This window comes from Thamnophis sirtalis, unplaced genomic scaffold (genome assembly GCF_051295495.1).
Source record: "Thamnophis sirtalis isolate CommonGarterSnake01/CBP01778 unplaced genomic scaffold, rThaSir2_p1.2 scaffold_2, whole genome shotgun sequence".
NCBI classification, from domain to species: Eukaryota; Metazoa; Chordata; class Lepidosauria; order Squamata; family Natricidae; genus Thamnophis; species Thamnophis sirtalis.
Genome location: NW_028261382.1, coordinates 92,543,449 through 92,557,897, shown reverse-complemented (window position 1 = coordinate 92,557,897; position 14,449 = coordinate 92,543,449).

Sequence of the window (14,449 nt, the reverse complement as noted above, 5' to 3'; positions counted from 1 at the left end):
GACACAAAAAAAGTAATCCCGGAATAGGGGGAAAATAATTTCTGTTATTTACACGTACCAGAAAGCATTTTTTTCCCTGTCAAGACAAAATCCAATTATTGTGCAATGTATAAGTGCAATTGTGAGGAATCTTGTTGGTTGTATGAAAATGTTACCTGTCCATTTCAGAGTCTTTATCTTTGCTAGACCTCATACAGGGTCTGTGACTTATCAATGGTGCAATTCTTCTAGCTGTATCAAAGCTATGGGCTGTGCATATTGTTTCCCACACCGTTTTATCCTATAAAAAGAAACAAACAATAGTAAATAAACTTTCAGTGTTCAAATGCTTTAATGAGGGTGGGGGAAGGTATAATCCAATGGAGGTTTTTAAAGCATTGGGTTTTTTTTTCCCTTTTATCCTGTCAGCCTTCTAGAGATACTTTTTTAAAGTTTATTTTTAATTTCTTAAAGCAAATGAAGTCGAGTCTCTTTTTTTTTCCTGTCAATAATCGTATTAAAAAAAAAAGGTGAATATACTACCTGAAATTTTGTGCATGTTACATTGTAGTTGTAACCTTTTCTAATTCAGAAAGAATAAGAGATGGTTGTGATTGTGCAGTGTATCAATAAAGTTTGGAGAAATTTGTACCTTTTGAGGAAAATTTTATCTGAGATTTGGTTTTATTCCCTAAATGTATGCCCTAGAGAAGTGTTTTCCAACTTATTTATTTTATTATTTATTTTATTATTTATTTTATTATTTATTTTATTATTTATTATTTATTTTATTTATTTATTATTTTATTATTTTATTATTTTATTATTTTATTATTTTATTATTTTATTATTTTATTATTTTATTATTTTATTATTTTATTATTTTATTATTTTATTATTTTATTATTTTATTATTTTATTATTTTATTATTTTATTATTTTATTATTTTATTATTTTATTATTTTATTATTTTATTATTTTATTATTTTATTATTTTATTATTTTATTATTTTATTATTTTATTATTTTATTATTTTATTATTTATTTATTTTATTATTTTATTATTTTATTATTTTATTATTTTATTATTTTATTATTTTATTATTTTATTATTTTATTATTTTATTATTTTATTATTTTATTATTTTATTATTTTATTATTTTATTATTTTATTATTTATTTTATTACTTTATTACTTTATTTTATTTATTTTTTATTTTTATTATTTTTTATTTTATTTTTTATTTTTTGTTTTATTATTTATTATTTTTTTATTATTTTTTATGTTTTATTTTTTATTATTTTATATTTTATTTCTTATTTTTTATTTTATTTTTATTTATGCATGCCCATGGTCCCCTTCCATTCTTGTTTTTCTATAGTGCCCTCCCTGTCTAAGTCTCAATACCATCAACAAGATAGGATTTGCAGTATAATACATTTTCCTATTACATGTTTTTCACCCATGGCCCCCATAAAATACCCTAGGGCCCTTTTTAGGATCGATGACCTTCCAGATTTAAATGAAATAAGATTATTTGTTGGCAATGATCATCCTATGCACTAAAAAGAACATATCACACAAACACAGGGAACAATCTTGTACAATCTCCAATCTTTCCCATCTTGTCTACCTTGGCTGAAGCAAAATTCTGGAAATTTCTCAGGGGTGTGTGTGTGTGCAAAAAGAAAGAAATAGGTTGTGATTCCTCCAAGCAGAGGTGCCACACACCTATGGACTGAATCTTGTCAGATTAAAGCATGTTAACATCACCATAAGAAATGCTGCGGTAACTGTTAGGGAGGAGCCATCTTCACCCTCTTTCTGTCACACAAACTATCTCAATTGTCTCTTGCTCCTCTGGAATGCACTTCCTCCCTCTTCAGAATCTAAAATACACTCTCTCTCTCTCCCTCCCTCCCTCCCTCTCTCTCTGTGAGAGAGATGAATATGAGTAGCAGACAATTTATACATGTACACATGAACTCATACATTAAAATTAATTGTTTGTAAAATAAGATGCCTAATTTATAGGATTAATTAATCCTCTGTATGCATTACCAACTGTTCACTTTTACATACAGAGTGCTGTCACACACTGTGTAAACGCACATGGCCTCCTTCCAGCAGAAACATTAAAAAGAAAAAGAAAATCCAGAATGGTTTAAGGGGACAAAATAGTCAAGTTGGGAAGAGAAGAGGCAGTGGACACACAGTGTGTGAGAAGACAGGCATGAAGAAGGAAGAAAAGAGAACAGTCATTTAGGCATTACGAAAAAGGGATTAAAATTGTCAAACTACAGTCCCTTCTGAATAACAGCTCGTATGAGCTATTTCAAAGTTATCCACTCTTTTAAATAATGATTATGGCAGCTATTTTAACTTCTTAGAAGCTTCTATTCTGAGTAAATGTAACATTTCCTCAATGCATAGGTGATAAGAGACAGGGAAAAACCTTCATCTTCCTATGAAATAAAGCCAGTAACTCCTTAGTCAGCAACCAAATGTGTAAAGTAGTAAAGTATTTTTTTTTTAAATTAAACATTCATAATACTTTACCTTTTCAATAGACATCAAATACTGGTAAAAAAAAAACCTTTTCCTAATTTACTGTGAATTCTACTCATTCACATCCAGCAAAGTCTTTCAAGGGAGGATTTACAATCACAGACCTTATCTGGCTTGGAGAGCTGCCAGGCCGATCTCTCCAAAACTGGGCAAGGAGTCTCGGAGAGTCACAAACCAATTAAGTGAACTAATTGTCTCCTGCAAACTTTTGCTACTCTTTTATTTCCTCTGGGAGGGGCCATTCATCATCCACCTGTGACCTTACTCCCAAGTTGACCCTTGTTCTTTAGCTGTTCCCTTTGTCTGGCAATTCTGTGCATGCATACACTGGGAACAGGCTCCAGCTGTTCTTCTGCCTCACTGATGTCTGACTCCAAAGGCAGCTGATAACTGGCATATGGCTCTGGCCCCTTTTCTGCCTCTGACACAGAGCCCTCATCAGAGCCTTCCCCAGATTCCAGGACTGGCCCATGTTCCTCTCCAACCTCCTCACTGTCCGAATCTGTTGCCAGCTCTGCAGGCCGCTGGTGGGCCACAACATTATACAATACAATCACAGAGTTGGAAAGGACCTTGGAGGTCTTCTAGTCCAACCCCCTGCCTAGGCAGGAAACCCTATACCATTTCATACAAATGGCTATCCAACATCTTCTTAAAGACTTCCAGTGTTGGGACATTCACAATTTCTGGTGGCAACTTCTGTTCCACTGATTAATTGTTCTTAATTAATTGTTGGACTAGAAGACCTCCAACGTTCCTTCCAACTCTGTTATACTGTAAATCTCAACCAGATAATAGGAACATTTGAATGAAATAAACTATTATGATAAGGACTTCTTTTTTCCAACTGATCCTCGTCCCAGCCCACTAGCAATAACCATCTCCCTGCCTAGCTATTCTTGCAGAAGTAAGGTCTAATACTTCTATACTCAATCCCCAGGTCTCCTCTTCCATCAGTCACATAAAACAATTTATTTACCATTACCTAGAAATCAAATTTCTTAGAATTTTTTTTTACAAGAGGAACCCTATACTCATTTTTTTTTATCCCAATCTCTCTCTTGCCCATCTATTCCTCTCCCCAACCAAGCACGGTCTTCTCCTTCCTCCTATCCTTCCATCTCTGTCCGGACAATCCATCCATGCATACCTATATATCTATCCATCTGCCTGGCTCGCTTTAAAACTCATCTCGTTCCACTTTGCAGAAACATGTCTGCATAATGAAAGCTTTCGTTTTATCTCTCCTTCCGCCTTCAGCCAAGAAAGCTTAATGCAGCTGGTCTACAATGCCCCAGTTAAAATGAAGTGATAAAGAAAGGGTATCTTGTCCGGGGAAAAAGCCAGCCAGTTTGGTATTTCTTTTTCTTCTTCTTTTTTTCTTTTTTTCTCCTGCCTCATTTAAATAACCCTTTTGTAAAAACAACAGACAGACTCCCCCAGAAATAATAGCATTAAAGATGTTGCTCTCGCTATCGAGAGCTATCAAAAGAATGGGGGGAAAAGTCAGCAGCTGGGGAGGGAAGGAATTAAGGAAGATCAAAGAGAAACATGTACTTAATTCCTTGCAACTAGCCTTATCTAATTTGTCCATTAGAAGAATTATTTGGATATGCAAAACAACTACAGTTACAGGGCACATAAATTTGCTCTCGACTGTCAGCGCTTATTCTTTCAGTTCTGTTTAAATTGTACAGCTAGGGAGAGGAGACGGAAAAAATAATAATGAGAGCAGTGTTCCAATTGTTGAGGGGGCTGACACAAAGAACGGGGGGGTTAACCTATCTCCCAAAGCAACTGAGGGCAGGACAAGAAGCAATGGGTAGAAACTAATCAAGGAGAGATGCAACCTAGAACTAGGGAGAAATTTCCTGACGGTTAGAACAATTAATCAGTGAAACGACTTGCCTCCAGAAGTTGTGAATGCTCCATCACTGGAGGTTTAAGAGAAGGTTGGACAGCCATTTGTCTGGAATGGTATAGGGTCTCCTGGGGTTAGACAGGGGGTTAGACTAGAAGACCTCCATGGTCCTTTCCAACTCTGTTATTCTGAAAGACCAACTATCGCCAGCTTATTCAGGAACTAAAGTAAAGTAAATATATCTTAAGTCCAGCTTGATTTGGGGTAACTTCATGGACACGTTAATGATCGTGTATTTGTCTAGGATCTACATCTTCTCAGTTTGGCCTAGAAACTTGATATTTCTCACTAGCTTCCCCTCCAATCCAAACCAAGTCCTATCCATTCAAAACCAGCTAAAGTTGGATAGGTTCCATCTCAACAATGAACGTTAAGGAACGAGGACTACACAGTAAAATGGAAATGAATATCATCGTCATAACCGCAGCTAAAATTGTACCATTAGTTTTGTACATGGGAAAGCTTGCACCGATAGGACTGATACAGATATGCAGCAGATAAGTGGAAGCATTGCAACTGCTATTGATGCTAAATTTTCCTACTTGATTTAGCAATGTTCTTGATTGTGGCTCCGAATGTTTGAGACCCAAACAGCACATGCCAGCTTCTATCTTGCTGGTTTAATCAAAGCTTCATGTTGTGTTAAGGAAAACCATGCAATATCCCATTGAAAGTATTAATAGATAGATGGATAAGATGGAAGGCAAGAGGAAGGAAGGGCTAAGTGGCTAAGACGCTGAGCTTGTCGATCAGAAAGGTCGGCAGTTCAGCAGTTCGAATCCCCAGCGCCATGTAACAGAGTGAGTTCCCATTACTTGTCCCAGCTTCTGCCAACCTAGCAGTTTGAAAGCACATAAAAAATGCAAGTAGAAAAATAGGGACCATCTTTGGGACGGTAACAGCATTCTGTGCAGCTTTGGCATTTAGTCATGCCGGACACATGACCACAGAGACATCTTTGGACAGCGCTAGCTCTTCAGCTTTGAAATGGAGATGAGCACTGCCCCCTAGAGTCAGGAACGACTAGCACATATGTGCTAGAGGAACATTTACCTATACCTTAGGAGGGAGGGAGGGAAAACAATTTCTTTTTGGTATGATCAAGCAAGAAGGGACACTATCTCTTTTAGGAAATGAGAGATACTTCAATTTAGTACTAAATTGTTGCTTCTGGTTACATATGGTAACATCTCTGATTTATCAAGTGAGAAGTTGTTGGTATAATCACTCACTAACTTTCAGTTACTTTTGCAGAGAAATCTGTCAATTGTACCTTGCAACTTTAACTGCATTAAATAAAAATGGTTGCAAACTCATTTAGTCAGAGGGACATTGAAAGGTAAAGGACCCCCTAGGGATTCGAAACGCCAAACTGCTGATCTTTCTGATCGACAAGCTCAGCCTCTTAGCCATTGGGTGCGGTGATGAGCACCACCCTCTAGAGTTGGGAACGACTAGCACATATGTGCGAGGGGAACCTTTACCTTTAGAATGGCATCATTTGTGTCATTATTCACATTTGCACAACTTGACATGGTTGCTAGCTCTAGTTTATATGAAATATTTTAATTTACAGTTATACATGCCAGAGACATTTTGTTTACATCCCTATACATTTTAATGACAGTATATGCAACATTTACCCTAGCTTATCCCATTCTTTATATCAATAGTATGATTCAGAGCAGGTTATGTTTAGAAATCTCTCGTGATCTCTCTATAGATCCCAATCTATCTCAGATAATATCAGGCATAAAGAATTAGGACCACATAGTAAGTTCCAATGAAGCTGATTTATTGTTCATGCCTACATACTGTATAAGAATATAGTCAACTAATGGTCAGCACTAAGCTGGCACTAGATAAGATCAACAAAATGCAAGAGGGGTTGAATTTAGAATGTTTGTGGAAACGTAAGGATTCTAAACTGCTTCCTCTCTTGACTCCATCCCCAGACGCTGTCTCCATTTATTTTGCAGTCAGTGATACTCGATTTAGCCCAAAAAACACACAAACACACACAAACCCCCATATGCTGCTGACATATCATCTGCCTTTCCACTTTCGAACACAGGTAGCATTAAGGGATGCTGGGAGTTGTTATACAGCAACATCTGGAGAACGATGTGGTCTACAAGCAGCTTCAACCAAAATCACACGCACCATTTGATTTAATAGCCAAGCAGAGCAGAACAAATAATTGGCAGCTTCTGAATTCTTTGATGACATTAAAGAGGGGAAACAGCCTAGCACAGATCACTGGTGAGAAAACAGAAATGTTACAGGAGTGACCTTGATTTCAGTTGTGTAACAAAAACTGGATCATTGCATGAAAGCTGCAAAACATGAGACACTTATCAAAGACAATGCATAAAAGGGGGGAAATGAATAAGATATTTTAATGAGGACTTCCTGTCGTGCATATTCAAGCATTTTTTTTCTCCTGTACAGGGATAGTCCAAGAAAGGGGTGTTGAAAATGTACTTCTCTTCTAAAGTTCAAACAGAGACTAAAAACAGACTGTTAGACCTATTGATTTTCCATCCTCCATAACATGTCCCCACCTTAATTGTGATTTGTGTGGGAGTTCAGGATCTGTAAGCTTTGTCTTATCTTGAACTGGTTAAACAACTTTCAATAATAACAGGTCAATAAACTTGTCTACTAGCCGGGGCAAATTTTCCTCCAGATTTAGCAGCAGAGTGGTCTTTATCTCCAGGAGGTGAATCCCAGAGGTAATGTAGTCTTATGGGAAAGTGGGCAAACGACTGAAGGTAGCAAAATTGAAATTCTTTTTCCTATTAGATTGTGCAGAAAATTAAAATGATAGACCAAGTCTTCTAATAAAGGATGCACAATGCTAGGAGAAAGAACTGTGATAACTTATTTCACTGTTTTGTTGTTTATTAGCAACGCTAAAACCCTTACAAAACAGTGTAGTCATTGAGAGCATACTAAGAATTAATGCGTGTTGATCATGGCACAACTCATGTAAAACGTAATGGAAGGCAGGGGGAGAACAAAAGAAATGTTTGTAAATAGAGGGTACATTTGAAGGACGAGGTTTCTACAAGATGTGTAGCTGATCCTTTGCTAGACAATAGATCTATCCAGAAAGTAAAGTGAAGAGGTTGACTTATAGCAAGAAAAAAATAGTAGCAATTAATTATCACAGGGAACATTAATTATTTCTTGAGAACATCTTTTTTTTAATTTCTTAGGATGGCATGCAAAGAAATTCCCTGTTCTGGAGTCCTTGGTGCCCACTTAGCTTGCTCTCTTGCAGATGTTTCATAATTGGCAACATCTTCAGCACTGATGATGTTATGTAGCTGGGTAATGAAACATCTGCAAGAAAAGAACGAGGCTCAGAGAGCACCAAGAATCCCACAGGCCTCCTCCTCCTTCCTTGTAGCACTGAAGACATTACCTAGTTGGTTAATGAAACATCTGCAAGCAAGCAACCAAGCTTAGAGAGGACCAAGGACCCCAAACTTCAACACTGAGCTACAACTTCCCTCTTATCTCCAATTTCATCATTTTGGAGGGCTTGGGTGTGGAGTCGTGGTGGGTTCCTACCAGTGGTGGGTTTCAAAAATTGTTGGAACCTACTCTGTGGGTGTGGCCTCCTTTGTGGGAGTGGCTTGCCACCATGTGACTGGATGGGAGTGGCTTGCTGCCCATGTGACCGGATATGAAATTATGAATTAGTACTTAGGTCGGTCCAAGTAGCTATTCAGAAGTTAGTGGTTAGAAGCAATCGTAAAACAAGATATGGAATTAAAACCAGAAATATTTTGTTGGCTATTTGAAAGGGAGTATAATATATATTTAATTTTACACATGTTAGCAGCTGCTGGAATTGTGTTTGCACAACAGTGGAAAAACAGAGATATGTAAATGAATAAATATTACAATGTGCAGGAATAAATAAATTGACTATTAAAATCAAGAAGGCTTTGAATACTTTTTCACGTGGGATTGGTTTTAGCAATTGCCAACTAACAGAAACAGAAATTAGAAATCCAAAAGTATGAAAGAAAACACCAATTATGTAAGGAAAGGTCCCTAAAATGTATAAGGAAATATTACTAGATCATTATTAATGGGTAGATAACTGTGGGACATTACACACCCACCAGTGGTGGGTTCAAAAAATTTTGGAACCTCTTCTGTAGGTGTGGCCTGCTTTCCGGGTCCACTGGTGGAACCTCTTCTAACTGGTTCGGTAGATTTGATGAACCAGTTCTACTGAATAGGTGCGAACTGGTAGGAACCCACCTCTGGTTCCTACCAGTTCAGACCGGTTCGGCTGAACCTGTAGTAGCTTGTTGGCCTGGGTTTCTGGAGCCGGTAGTGACTCAGGCCTGCCACAGCCCTAAACTGGTTCTCCTGGTGGTGCCATAGGTGCTGACATCTTGGGGTTTTTTGCTTCTGCGCATGCGCAGAGCAATTTCCATTGTACTGTGCATGTGCACGCATGCGGCAGGTCCCTGAGCGAACCAGCAGTAGTGGCTGCTGGAACCAGAGGTGGGTTCCTACCAGTTCGCACCTATTCGGTAGAACCAGTTCGTCAAATCTACCGAACCGGTTAGAAGATGTTCCACCAGTGGACCCGGAAAGCAGGCCACACCTACAGAAGAGCTTCCAAATTTTTTTGAAACCCACCACTGGTCCTTGGATATGATTATTCTACACTATCATGCTCATATTTATAAAACTCAGGGCCTCTGTGAAAGGTAAGGATGACTACTGCATTTGTGGTGCAATCAGAACATTGCGTGTGTTGAAGTTGTTTTAACGCAAACCAAAGATATCTTTTAAAAAACAAGTTTACATCATATTCTTATGCATGCCAGTGCTGTGTGTGAGGTAATTTAAGGTGGTTCTGACAAGTGTCATCAGCATCTTCATATCTGGTCACATGGGCGGCAAGCCACTCCCATCCAGTCACATGAGCAGCAAGCCACTCCCACAAAGGAGGCCACACCCACAGAATGGGTTCGAACAATTTTTGAAACCCACCACTGGCTGAAACCCACCCCTGATGTGGAGATGAGCAGTGAGACAGCCATGCTTGCTCAAGTTTGCCCAAAAAGGGAGCAGGGAAATTCTTGTTAGTGTCCTCTCATCAAGAGTTTGTTCTTTCTCAGCTGTGTTCTATCGCTCTCCTTTTGCCAATCAATAGCAATTTCATTAGCATGAAATCACTGTCTAATTAACTCTGCGTTCAGTCAACCATACTAAGTGGTGTGGTCAAAAGCATTGAAGTCTGGACTGACCTGAGACATTTTTTTTCCCATTTGGAAAGGGAGAGAATTAGAAAACAAAATAAATGGAATAGATGCTCCCAAACAATTGTAGGTTTAATATCCTGTGGCAACAAGGTGAGTTATATTAACTCATCAGGAAACAAATGAAATAGCTATAAAGAACGGTGGAATTCCTGAGGGTAGATTCAGCAGAGATAATGTTTGGTGTGCAATAGTGGTAAATATCTGTAGCTCAGGTGTAGGATGAGGATGGAGGTTTGTTCTACAAGCTTGTGGGTTGGTTTCTGAACGTATTGTTACCAGAATAGGTAACATCTTCAGCAGAATTTAGGGATGTCAGTGCTGGTGTTCTGCTCATAAAGACTTCATGTGGTCAGTAGGACTTGTGATGGGGAGGTCACTTGAAGTCTGAGAGCATCACCTAATGTGATGACCTATTGCCCTCACGAAGTCCTTTTAAGCAAAAGTGTTCTGACCTCGGTTTCCCCAAAACACAAAGCAGACTCCTTGTCCCGACAAAAACCTCTTTTTATTAATTTCTTGTGAATTCTAATCATTCACATCCAGTAAAGTCTATCAAGGGTGAATTTACAGTCACAAACCTTCTCTGGCTTGGAGAGCTGCCAGGCTGACCTCTGTAAAACTTGGCAAGGAGTCTCAGAGAGTCATGAACCAATTAAGCGAACTAATTGTCACCTACAAACTCCACTCCCCTTTCACTCCTCTTTTATTCCCTATGGGAGGGGCCATTCATTGTCCACCTGGTGGCCTTACTCCCAAGTCGACCCCTGTTCTTTAGCTGTTCCCTTCATTTGGAAACTCTGTGCATGTGCACACTAGCAACAGGCTCCAGCTGTTTGTCTGCCTCACTGTTGTCTGACTCTGAAGGCAGCTGATAACTGGCATACGGCCCTAGTCCCCTCTCTGCCTCCGACACAGAGCCTTCCCCAGACTCCAGGACTGGCCCATATTCCTCTCCAACCTCCTCACTGTCTGAATCTGCTCCCAGCTCCCCTGGCTGCTGGTGGGCCACAACAAGAAGAACATCAACACTGACATTCCCTACGTTTGTCTGAAGATGTTACCTAGCCAGGTAATGAAATGTTCAGAAACCAACCCACAATCTGGGAGAATGAACCTCCACCCTAATAATGTTTGGTTTCAGAGTCATACTTCACCAACACTTTATTAAGGCTCAGGAAATAGTCCAAATTTTGTATTCTTAAAAAATATAAAATTCGGTTACATCTGTAAGTACTCTCCTTTTGCAGTTCCTACATTGCTATTTGACTATATTTTAAAATGCACAGGTGGGTCTGATTACTCCAAAAAGAAATTCTCCATAGAGTTTACCTTTCCCTTATTAATAGTCAGGTCTTGTGGTCTCTACAATGTGTTTCTTTATGCTTCCTTCTTTGTGAAAATAAGTAATCAGCAAGCAACAAGAGGTTATATAGTTGTGCTGATTCTTTTCCAATATTCATTTTTAATGCATTACTTATTATTGCATTAACTCTTGTAGGTTGTTGATTTATCTACTAAGAGTACCACTCCCTCCATAGAGGTAACTCCCAACCACAGGGAGAGTTGGGGATAAAGGAGAAAATGATGCTAGGATTGACAAGCAATATCACCACCTCCTCTTAAATACTTACTGCTTCCTACTAATCTTTCTCAAAGGAATATAAATTGTGAGATGTAGGGGAAAGAGTGGCAAAATCTGGGAGCAGAGTTAAAAGAGGGATCAATCAAGAATCCCTATGTAGCCACAAGTGCACTATGTTCAATCCCCCTTGAGTTCGGTTGACCCTTGTCTAACTCCAGGCAGATGCAAGGCAAATGTTCCCCTTGCACATATGTGCTAGTCGTTCATGACTCTAGGGGCCGCTGCTCATCACCGTTTCAAAGCCAAAGAGCCAGTGCTGTCCGAAGACATCTCCATGGCCATGTGGCTGGCATGACTAAAGGGTGAAGGCGCACAGAACGCTGTTACCTTCCCACCAAAGGTGGCCCCTATTTTTGTACTTGCATTTTTACGTGCTTTTCAACTGCTAGATTGGCAGAAGCTGGGACAAGGAACGGGAGCTCAACCCATTATGTGCCACTAGGGATTCAAACCCTTGAACTGCCGACTTTTCTGATTCACAAGCTCAGTGTCTTAGCCACTGAGTCACCACATCCCTTAGGCAGATGCTAAGTATTAGTTTAAAACATTCCTATTTATTGCTGTGCATGAGCAGCCATAAATCGTTTAATTGGACCTTCACGTTTGAACCTAGTCTTTCACACCTGACATTAGCTCATCCATTAGACAAGTGTTTCTCTTGGTGGCTGGAAGACGTGTCGATTTCATCTCACAGAATTCACTGGCTAGAAGATTCTGGGACTCAAAGTCCACGTAATCATATATTAGAATGTAGAATAAAATTTACTCAAGTCTAGATCAGAGGCATTCCATGCCCATCTTGATCAATCAATCTATTCTTCAATAAAATTGGATGTTGGTCTCAGTCAAATGAATGACTAAAGTTCTCATATTTGGCTTCCTTAAGAGCTTCCAAAGCTGGGATGTGTTGTGGCTTGCCAGGAGCCAGCGGAGGTGGCAGAAGAGTTGGACAGTGAGGAGGTTGGGCCCGTCCTGGAGTCTGGGGAAGGCTCGGACAAGGGCTCTGCGTCAGAGGCAGAGACGGGCCCGAGGCCTTCTGGCAGTGATCAGGTGCCTATGGAGCTAGACAGCAGTGAGGCAGAGGAACAGCTGGAGCCTGTTTCCAGTGTGCGCATGTGCAGAGCTGCCAGAAGAAAAGAACAACTCAGAAATCAGGTAGACTTGGGAGTAAAGTCACAGGTGGAAGGTGATTGGCCCCTCCCATAGGACATAAAAAAGGAGTGAAAGGGGAGTGGGCTTTTGCAGGAAACAATTTGTTCATTCAGTTGTTAGATTTGTTTCAGGAGTGTGAAGATCTGTCCATGAATCTCAGAGATTCTGTGCCCAGTCCTTCCTTGCACAGCATTTCATTTGGAAAATATTGACATGGCAGCTTTCCAAGGTAGATAAGGTCTATAGTCATAAATATTCCTTTGAAAGACTGTTTGCCAGGCCTTTGCTGAATGTGAATGACAAGAATTCACATTCATTTAATAAAAGGGGTTTTGTCAGGACCAGGACTCTGCCTCGTGCTTTTTGGGGAAGGCTGGGTCAGAACAGGACATCAGGAAGAGAATTCCTAGATCCCTGCCTGTTCTGACTCCACTGCTCCGTCCAGGAACGAAAGCCAAAAACAAATGTAAATAAGAATACTTTTAATCAGTCCAGACTCTCCTTGGCTGCAAGCCCAAAATAAACAAAGAGATAAGCACTCTGGCAGCAAGTCCTACAAACCTAGGCCAATGCAAACAAACTCTCACAGCAAACCAATTCTCCGTTGGCTTCTTCTAATCATGAACATTGATTTCTGCAAAAAGGCGTGGTACAAACAGTCTCTTTTATAATCAGGAGAGCATCTTAATGAGCATCAGCTGAACGTAATCACCTCTGGTGATTACGCAGTTGTTCCTGACGCTGAGTAGCCCTTCGACGGCGTGCATCCCGGAACAACTCACAGGTATTGTCTGGACCACTCCTTCTTGTCTCCTCCCCACTGCTCCAAGGCTCAGGCGCCCCCTGGTAGCCAACCAGTCTCTCCACGCCCTGCTCGGAGTCGGAACACTGTCCAGGGTCCTCCACCTCCTCCAGGGCCGACTCATAAGACCCCTCGCCATCAGAGTCTGGTGACAGCTCCAACGGCTCCTGCTGGGCCACAACACCTGCCTATATCCTACAAAGCCTCACAAAGAGTTATGCAAATGGAAAGTAGCTGCATACACTCCTAAAACCCAAATGTGCAATATACACTGTACACAGAAGAAAAAATAATCTTCTCTTATTCTTAACAATACAATTCAGGGTTATCACTGCGAAGCAAGCTAACGGCAGACACAAACCAACAACAAAGCAACCGATCGACAAAAGAATTTCCTCAGACACCCTATAATTATTATTTAGAACTTACCAACACAAGGTGTTGCTCACACACTAGCTTAAAAGATTATTTGCGTCCATTGCTACCCACTGAGTGGGGAGAACGCAATTTACCAACTCCTTAAAAAAAACAAAAACAGGAGGAGAAATAAACCAGGGTCTGAAACTAATTTGACCGCTGCATGAATGCTACTGTTTTGATAAAGTATAATTCTATCACTTCCTTCGGAAACAATGAAATGGCTTCTTTTGCAGATTAGAAACGTCTGTTGAAGTACTACCTCCTGAGCAGCGGGGAATAGGTCTTAATTGCTTTAGGCGGCTTTGCAAATGGATTAGAGAAATTAATAGAGACTGGGTCTATCAGAAGTTATGAATCCTGACAGGCAATTGGGCAAAGGGAATCTTGATTGGAAGAGGCACTATCCCTTTCAAAGCTCCTGTTTGGAATACGCTAAAAAAGGAGGACGTCAACTATACCGCGTGGGTGCCATTTTGGAAAAAGAGTAGCTTGAATTAAATGGGCTTGCTTTCCAATCCAGCAAAGCTGCTTGCTTATTTATTTATTTATTTATTCATTCATTCATTCATTCATTCATTCATTCATTCATTCATTCATTCATTCATTCATTCAAGCACGTATAAGATATCAGATAATAAGTATCAGCATGGTTTTGAATACAGGA